This window comes from Photinus pyralis, unplaced genomic scaffold, assembly GCF_008802855.1.
Source record: "Photinus pyralis isolate 1611_PpyrPB1 unplaced genomic scaffold, Ppyr1.3 Ppyr1.4_LG1, whole genome shotgun sequence".
Lineage (NCBI taxonomy): Eukaryota > Metazoa > Arthropoda > Insecta > Coleoptera > Lampyridae > Photinus > Photinus pyralis.
Window position 1 is genome coordinate 5,298,009 of NW_022170249.1, and position 9,216 is coordinate 5,307,224.

Here is a 9,216-nt window from a genome sequence, read left to right on the forward strand (position 1 = left end):
AACAATAATCAAATTAATTAATATGATAGTCAAATCTTTATTTGTTTTGGAAGATATTTTGGATGCATAGAATTAGGGGCCCTTCAGAAGTTATTTTGTCATTTAAAAGTAGACTTAGGGAAAAGCAATACACGTAAATCCATATGTCTACTTCTTAATAAATATCACTACATATTAATTTTCAAGTAGTTATAATCCTATATAAGATTGTGTGTGGTTGCACAAAAGCAACAGGTGGATGCGTTGGGACTTAATTATTAATGAAAATTAAGCCGCGTTAAACTATGCGTTCGGTTGTCAATTATTTGTAAATGGAAATTCAATTAAGTTTGCTAATTAAGCAAGCTGCTAGTAACTTATATTACCTTAGCTGAAAGGATTAATTAATTCCTCTTATAATTGACTCATATTTTAATTTTATCACTTCATGAATATGCATTGAAGTGTTTCAAAGAAATGTGTACTGGTTTAGGTTGGCTTCATAATATTTACTGCTGCTGACAGTAAGGCCAAATAGGCTTAATAGCCTTAAATTTTGGATTTGTACGAAGCAGACCTAGACGGAATTACGGCCATTGTAATAAAAACATTATTATGCTTCTGTCAGTGCGGCTATTAAGACTCCAACGTTGGTTCTATAAACCACAGGTCATTTCAACCCGTAATACCAGTCCGCATTTCCGGGGTCAATCGGTGCCGAGTACTGCCATTTAAGCATAAGCTCGCTCCCGGTGTCATCGTTTATCGGAAAATATAAAATGGGACACATATCTTTATTTGTTTTAAGAAGTTATTTTGGTTGCATACAATTAGGCGCCCTTCAGAAGAGATCTTGTCATTTAAAACTAGATATAGGGAAAAACAATACACGTAAATGCCTATTTTTACATCTTAATAAATATCACTGTATATTTACTTCAATAAATATACCTTGAAGTACTGTGAGAAAGAATTGGAGTTCGTTAAAGTGGAAATAATGATGCACATTTACTAACGATAATTTTCCGGACTTGTACATTGCTATATCTTAAATTGACGAATTCACTCTAAATTGCATATTTCTACTCAGTAAAGTTACTCTACAATGGAATCTTATTGACTGACCTCCCGAGCGCTTTCTTTACAAGTTAAATATCCAAGTTTTTTTTTGTTTCTCAATGAGAAAAATCAATAAATTTTTTTCTTGTAAGGATCCTAGGCGTTCTCAAGCCGACACTGCTAGCCGCAATCCGAACGTATGTTTGCACCATTTCGTTACCGTAGACGAAATATTGATCCATCATATTACAACTGAGACTAACGAACAACCAATACAGTGGGTTTTTTGAGGTGAACGTCCACCAAAGAGATCAAGATGGGTCTGTAGGCCAACAAGATCATGGGTACAGTTTTTTTTGGGAAGTACGCGGTGTCGTGCTCATCGGTTAGCTTCAAAGGGGTGCACGAAAATATAGTCAACATGGTGAAGAGAAAACTTATGATTTGGAAGGAATAAAAAATTGGAAAAACGGTTGACTAGTACAGAGCTAAAAGGGGACTATATTGAGTTGCAGTTTTCCTAATTCGTAAGGTAAATATCGGAGTAGTATAGACCAACTTAAGACCTTCTGCAGAGGCACCTCTAAATAGCATTATGCGGGTCACTCTGTAATTGGGCGCATGCCTGTTGAGGGCCCAGAACAAGAGAGGGATAATAAATAAAAACATATGCACACATACACACGTACATATACGATATACCTCGAGCGAAACGGTAATCCCTAAAGCTTCATTTCATTCTCCTAATAATTCTACATCAGCGGTTTCTACTACAAATAAAATACCTATCTAAATTGGAAGGTTGGCATTTTCCAGTTTAACAATTCATAGAGGGAAAATCAGACCTTTGTTCGTTGGCGTGACATTTTTAAAACCTACACCACACTTGTGACAAGTTTGAAACTGATCTAATTAACATTCTTATTTGCATTTTGGTGCGTTCTCGGCGTACGTAGACGAAGCGTGTTGAAATGCACTCGATTTGATCAACAAAAATTATCGCCACTGAGTACGCCGATCGAACGAAATCTAATCGGATACAAACTGAAGGGCCACAACAAATTCAAAATCGAATTTCCACACAATTCGGGTCATCGCAGTTTTCCGGTTAATCAAACCCAGAGTAGTAAAGAGCAATGGGAACCCCCCGTTATATTTATTTCATTCGTCGGTCATGTCACCTGCTATCGACAGGAAAAGAGCAACTGCCATTTAGTGATTGCATCATTGCCTGCTTTCACCCTCTTGCGGTCCATTTCCAGCGAGTCATCAGTTTGTTTCGTCGTGTGCAATGCGAACTAATATTATAGAGGAAAAAGGGGCCCAATTTGCTTTGTTTCTAAACGAATTTGTAAACTGTGCCACTCTAATCAATGAAATTGGCACAACAACCGGTAGAGGTAATTGCATTGAAACGGATAAGTGCAAATGTGACGGGATGTAATTAAATTAGGGTGGCCGTTTGTGTTTTTATAAACGCGTCGTATACGAGGGCTTATCGATAAGACACAGACGGGTGGCAACATAAAGCGTAATTTTCAGTTTTTTGTAGCCCCGAAATCTTTTTTTTCGCCACCGTGGCAATACTTGCTGTAATACATTTTACAAACCGTTTTAAAATTCTAGTGAACTTTGAAAGATCGAAAAAGTACAAGGTCTTGGAAATTAATGTGATTAATACCAGGTACGGGGTTCGGATAATGGTCGATACGGATGATTTTAAATGCATATTACTTCAACGCTTTTTAATTATTTCAAAGACACTTCTTGAGAATAAAACGTGACCTCAACGTAATTGAACTTTGATAACCTTGAAAATGAATCAGATCCGCAAAAAATTGGGTTGTCGACGTCTGGGAACCTTGAAAATTAAATGACATCACAAAAATGGTCGTTTGCTGACCTCGAAAATGAAATATGATGCCGCAAAAAATGGAGGTCATTGAACTTTGATGTCCTTGAAAATTAACAAGGTTAACTTGTTTTTCTAAAAACCACGTTCCTGATTATCCGGTGTAAAAGTGATTCTTTCTAATCCCAGTTAATATTCGATTTCCTTCCTGTGCGATAACATTAGTGTATTATCTAACTGTACAGGGTGGCCAACTAAGAATGCGAGGTACTGTATCTGAGAACTTATCCATCGTAGAGGCTTGCGGTAAATTTATTACTAAAACGGCCACGAGAAAAACCTGGAAAATATTTTTAAGTTTCTGAAATGGTCGCTAGGGGGCGTACCTGCAATCTGGAATTTAAAAAAGCGATGTTTCTGTGAATTCCGCTATATTAACCTGACAAAAAAATGTCCGGTCTTTGAAGTTGACGATAATCGAAACCCTTTTTGTTTGACAATTTTTGCTGTATCTCTAAAAATAAAGTGGTGGGAGGTATTCAAAGGTTTCCGTAAAGAACACCCTGTATCTGCGAAACGGCTGAGCCGATTTAAACAAACTTGGGTTAGTTCAAAAGAGGTATTCTTCAGCTACAAATATTATAATATTTAAAGTTTTTTTTGTTTCACATATCACCGCTTGAGGGCTTTTTTCGACATTCCGACAGAAATGGTTAATTTTCTCAAAAAAATTATATATAGTTCCAAATAATCAAGAACGAATGTTGAAATTTACAGATGCGTAAACATAAACCCAGTAAGAACTTTTCATATTAGAAATCTGTTATTCTCAAATTCATCATCATTCAGATATGGGTTGTGCATACACGTCAACTTGTTTATAAGGACTGATTTTATTGGCAAACAAATACTGATCGTTGCAAGAAAACGTAAATTGTCCTAAGACTGTAGGAAAGAATACATTTTCCTTGTCTCCTACTTTAACGCTACTTACACCTTCATAAATCAGGATTAACATTATTAATATACCTAATTAGTGGCGCTCTATAAATATCAATCATTATTAAAGCCGGATGTCCTCCCTAAACCGAACCGAGAAAAGAACTACGAAGAAAGAGTATCTCCGACGGGAAAAAAATTTGATGTTTAGATTGCCAGTTAATGTAGTGAAAAAAGAAAGGTCGCTGACAGGTAATTTACTTTGTTAAATTAGGGCAATTAGTAGAAACTTAAAAAAAGTAATTGAATTTAGTAAATAACGTGTCAATGTGATATACCTATATTTTGTTATTCTACAGTTAATCGCAAGGAATACGATAAATTACCTTTTCGCGAATATTATCTAAGTCATTTAAGGCCTTTTTATGTGCACATTATGTTTATATTCACCTATTTACACCGTCAACAACAGAAGTTGATTTTCATGGATTTTAACGTATTAATCTCAACAGTGCTGCCTAATTTTATGAGCCAAATATGAGCGTCATTGATTTGTGAATCAATTTTAGACAAGTTTTTTTCTCGATTTCGCACTCTTGATAGATTTACAGTATTATAGCGTATGTCTGAAATTGATTCACAAAGCAATGACGCAGGACCACACACTTCTGATTTCCTTAGTTTGCACGCATGTTGTCGGTGTATTGTGACGTTATCACTAAGTATGTTTACATAGCAACTTGCAATCAATGAAAAAGAATACGTATGTAGGCAGCCATACAGACAGTGCTATATTGTGGGTAGGGTACCCGTTACATCAAGTACTTCTATTGACCAATTACTTAAATGTTTCGAAAAAAAACTGGCGGTTCTTTTTATACACAACAGGCTGACGAAATTGAATAAAAACTCATAAGAAAAGACGAGAACATAAAATATATTACGCACACAACCAAACGATGTTAGGGAAACCTTCTTCGGGACAAAAACCCTGACATATCCCACACAAATACACGAACTAAATTAACAAAGCCAATAAAAACAAAAGAACACCCACAAAACATTTCAAGTTGTGTAACAATAAAAAGGGGGCACGAATTTCAAGATTGTAGGAACGTCATATTTTTTCAAAAAACATCAACGTGCATCATTTCAGCTGGTTGTTGAACGTCGCTGGTAGAGTAGGGATGCAACCATGGTACCGCATATTCATTTCAAATGCCATCTTACCAATAGCGTACCGTGTTGAAGGTTTGTTTCGGAAATAAGAAATTTTTATGGGCGAAACCACATGTATTACTACGAATAAACCATGATGATTGGTATTTAAGGAAAGAAACCTGGGGTGCTCAGAATGGTGCGGAGGATCTCCGCTTTACCGCCCGGACCAAGAGGAACAACTTCAGCAAATAACCTAAATCCTAAGGTTCAGAGGGCCGTACCGAGGGGATGCGTGGCTGTACAGAGGATCAGCAACTACCGGCCCTAACCTCGGAGCACCGGGCGCGCTAATCCGTTGTATTCACCTTACGCGTGTGTAGGGAGCATCGCGCGTGTGTACATTTATTTCCCCCATACTCCTGAGATCAGCCTTCGCCAACATTCACGGAGTGTCGCCACCGAGGGGGAGCGCTGTTGATCACATGCGCACACCAAGTATCGGTGGACTGGTTGAGGGGGCGAAAGTTCGACACGTTGAAGCAAAGAACCGTCCAAAACATAAAGTAAGGGCACACGCCTGGATCTCCGGAGTTCAAGTAGAACCGGACCAGCATAGCTCAGATGCGTTTACGTTAGTAAGTATAAGTTTGGTTACAAGGGTCCTGGGTTCGAATTCCAGATAAGGCATGACTGCTTGTGGTTGTATAGTGGTTTGAGTGGGAAGAGTAGCTGATTAGCCCACTATAAAATAAAGACAAAATAATAAAAATAAAAGGATCGAAATCCAAAATGCGGGAATTACAACCAGAAATTGGCGTGTGGTAAACAGCAAGGAGGACCCTAGGGGACAAACTTTGACCAAACTTTCTGCGACAAGATCGATCCTACGTGAACTTCACCAGAGTGACGTTCAAACTCCTCTCCAAGACAAATTAATCTGCATCACAATAGGGCGGCATCTGTTACAGTCTGTGCATACATGAGCAAACATATTGATGTAGCCCTGGTACAAGACCCTTGGACCTACAAGGGGTTAATACGAGACCTGGGACTGAAAGGAAGGCGGCTCATTACTGAACCAACCGAAATGAATTCCAGATCTAGTTCCATATCGTGCATCTGACATAAACGCCTATCTACATTCAACCATTCACCGTGTGTTTTGACTTACTGTGTTGGATCGTGTCGTAGGTGCTGCTTGTGTGAGACCATCAACATCGCTAACGGGTTTCTTACACTGCCTTGTTTTTTAGGACTGTCTAGATGATTTAGAAATGTATGAAATAAAAGTCACTGTTTGCAGGATAATATTTAATGCATCCCCAACTCTATTAAATGAAACTTGTTACGTGAACGAATTCTTATATAATTAAAGTAGCCACTCACCTCTCTTACTGCAGCGACTGGTAAAAGTGGATCACAATTCTCTTTCTCGTTCAAAAGAACGAATAAGATTAGAAATAAAGTTGCTTACTTTTTCTTGGTAAACCCGATGGCATTTTTGAGTTATACAACTTTTGACGCAGAATATCGAAGTGCGTCTATAATGTTCGTTGTGAAACTAACTCATCGGCTAATGTGGCAAAACGCGATAATATAATGAATGCGTTATTATTAGAAGTATTTTTCTTAAACTTTGCAGAATAAAAAACAGTTTTTGATAAAGAACAATTGAAAGAACTCTGAATGGACTGTTAGATGAATTCAAATTACTGACGCATACATTCACATAAACTACAAGGGAACAAATTTAGGAAACCTTTTAAATATTTATAGTTTGGTAGACGACAATGTTCGCAGCAAGTCTAAAATAGTCCAAGGAACTGTTGCTATAAAAACTTCAGTGTCTTGATATATTGAGATGGCAACTTTTTATTGAATTTGCCAATTTGAAATTTAATTCCGAATACGGCGTTTTGATTTCAATCACCATCTTAAGGCTGAAATAATTAGTTCTCCGTTCGAAATGGCGCAGACTAACAAGAATTTCAATAAGAGCCTGTAAAATTCTAATATATTATACTCGCGGAACATGCACTGGAATTGAAGTGCAATTCAGCCACTATCCATTATCCCGAAAAGCCACTGCAACGGCGCGAACTTTTACATTCTAGTTAAATCGAGCTTAACAAACTACACGGTTTTTTACTGAACGTGCCGAAAGGTAAAAAGAAGTAAGAGAAAAAGCGAGCTGACTGGATATATATTGGACGCTCAAGTTAGAGCTGACCGGTTCAAGTGTGATTTCAATCACGATACATATAGATCGAGTTGCTCTGAAATGTCTGTACAAATGGAAATTTATGGTTAAACAACAATTCTCGATAAGAAAGTTGCCGGTGATGTATGTTTTTAGGAGAACCTATTGATATTTATGTGAATATGAGAGGAATGTCTGCTTTCTTTCTTTGCCTTTGTTAAGGAGAATGAATTGGAACCATCATTTACAATATCATTGACGTATTGTCACAAATTTTTCAGTTTCTAAATACCTACCAATGTAGGTGGCGTATTCGTTGAAGTGTATGTAACATTTCTAGCCGGAACAACGCTTTTCGTGTTTCCTCAATTGCTTTCACATTTAAATAAATTTCGAATTTTACTCTTATATAGGTCTAGAAAAGGATTGGAGGGAATACTGTAAATTGTATGTCTATGCAGCCCATTTCCACCCCTTTATATACTTAGTCTACTCCACTTCACCTATTCAATTACTTATTACAGACTCTGAACGGATTCGTACTTTTGGATTTCCCCAACATTTTCATCACATAAAGACGACTACCTACAACTAATAATATTCCATTCCCATACAAATTATTAATATTAATTACTTAAAGTTTCATGGGACTAATTTCTCTAGAACAAAAATAATACGTAGCCATATGATCAAACGTGAATCATATCTGCTAAGGTGATGAGTTAATGACAAACTACTGAACTTGACGTTGCAAAGTTGTTGGGCGTATTTATAAAATACCCGGATAGATGACAATGATCCTTAACAAATTTTGCTCCCAAGAGGTTACGCGAGGAACATGCAAGATGTAGAAATGTGTACAATATCAGTAAACGCCGTTTTGACAAAGTTCATATCACACGGTGGCCCATTGTCTTAAAAGAAAAAGTATGTTCTCCACTTCCAATAAAACACAGCGGATGATGCTGGTACTAGTGGTCCCTCTTTTTATCAATTCTTTTAAGATAAAAAAATGATTGTTAGTGCAACAAAAGAACATTGAATAAAATTACATGTTACAGTACTTAAACTTAAAGCAAACTTGGCTCTTAGGTACCAGAAACATATTCACCCTAAAAGGGTTTCTCCCACATAAAACAGTCTTAAAAAACTAAAAGTTACTAACTTACTAGAAAATACACAGTGGGTACCCACCTACTTCCTACAGATTTTGTTTTAAAAGTACAAGTTTGTAAATTGGAAATTAAATATTCACACGAAGGTAAGTGCTTTTAGTTCACTTCGTACAGGAATTGTTTATGTAGTTAATTGAAAGATATTTGATTGTAACATTAGCGACAATATATCAAGATAATCTTAACTCTCAGTAGACGTTTTTAATAATAATTATTAATGCCGGATTACTTTTTAAATTCACATGATCAGATGGAAAGTTTTATTTCCCCGTTTACCAAGAGGAAATAACTTCTATCCCCACTAAATAGAACCCTGTCCGCAATTGTTGCAACATTCGCTTCAATGGATTGAGCCTAGTGCCAAACAATTTCTTGCCTTGCCTTTTTTGGATTTTAATTTTACCTTTTTTTACACACATTTGGATTATTTACAGAAATTTGGAATGGGAAATCCCTTTTGTGATCATCCTCGTCGCTAACCCTTCTTTCACCAATTCACTTTCCCTTTCTATTAAGTCCCAGTACACCTGTATCATCGCCACTTCTCCTTTTTTCGTAATTCCCTTGTCCGTGCTTTTGCCCCAGTATTTCGTAGCATTTGGTATCCTAAGTATTTATATTCTCTTACTTCCCCCAACTTTCCACTTTCATTCTATTACTCTTTTCATACCTCCCTCTTCCCAAATCTTCGATTTTTCGACATTTAATTCCATTCCTTTTCTTTCCCATAACCATAATTTCAGTCATCTCTTTTTCCTCTGTTATCAATAATAACTCCACTTTGACCCTGTCTTAATATTTTCTCTGTCTCTTATGTCGAAATTAAATGAGGTTGGACTAAGTGAACAGCA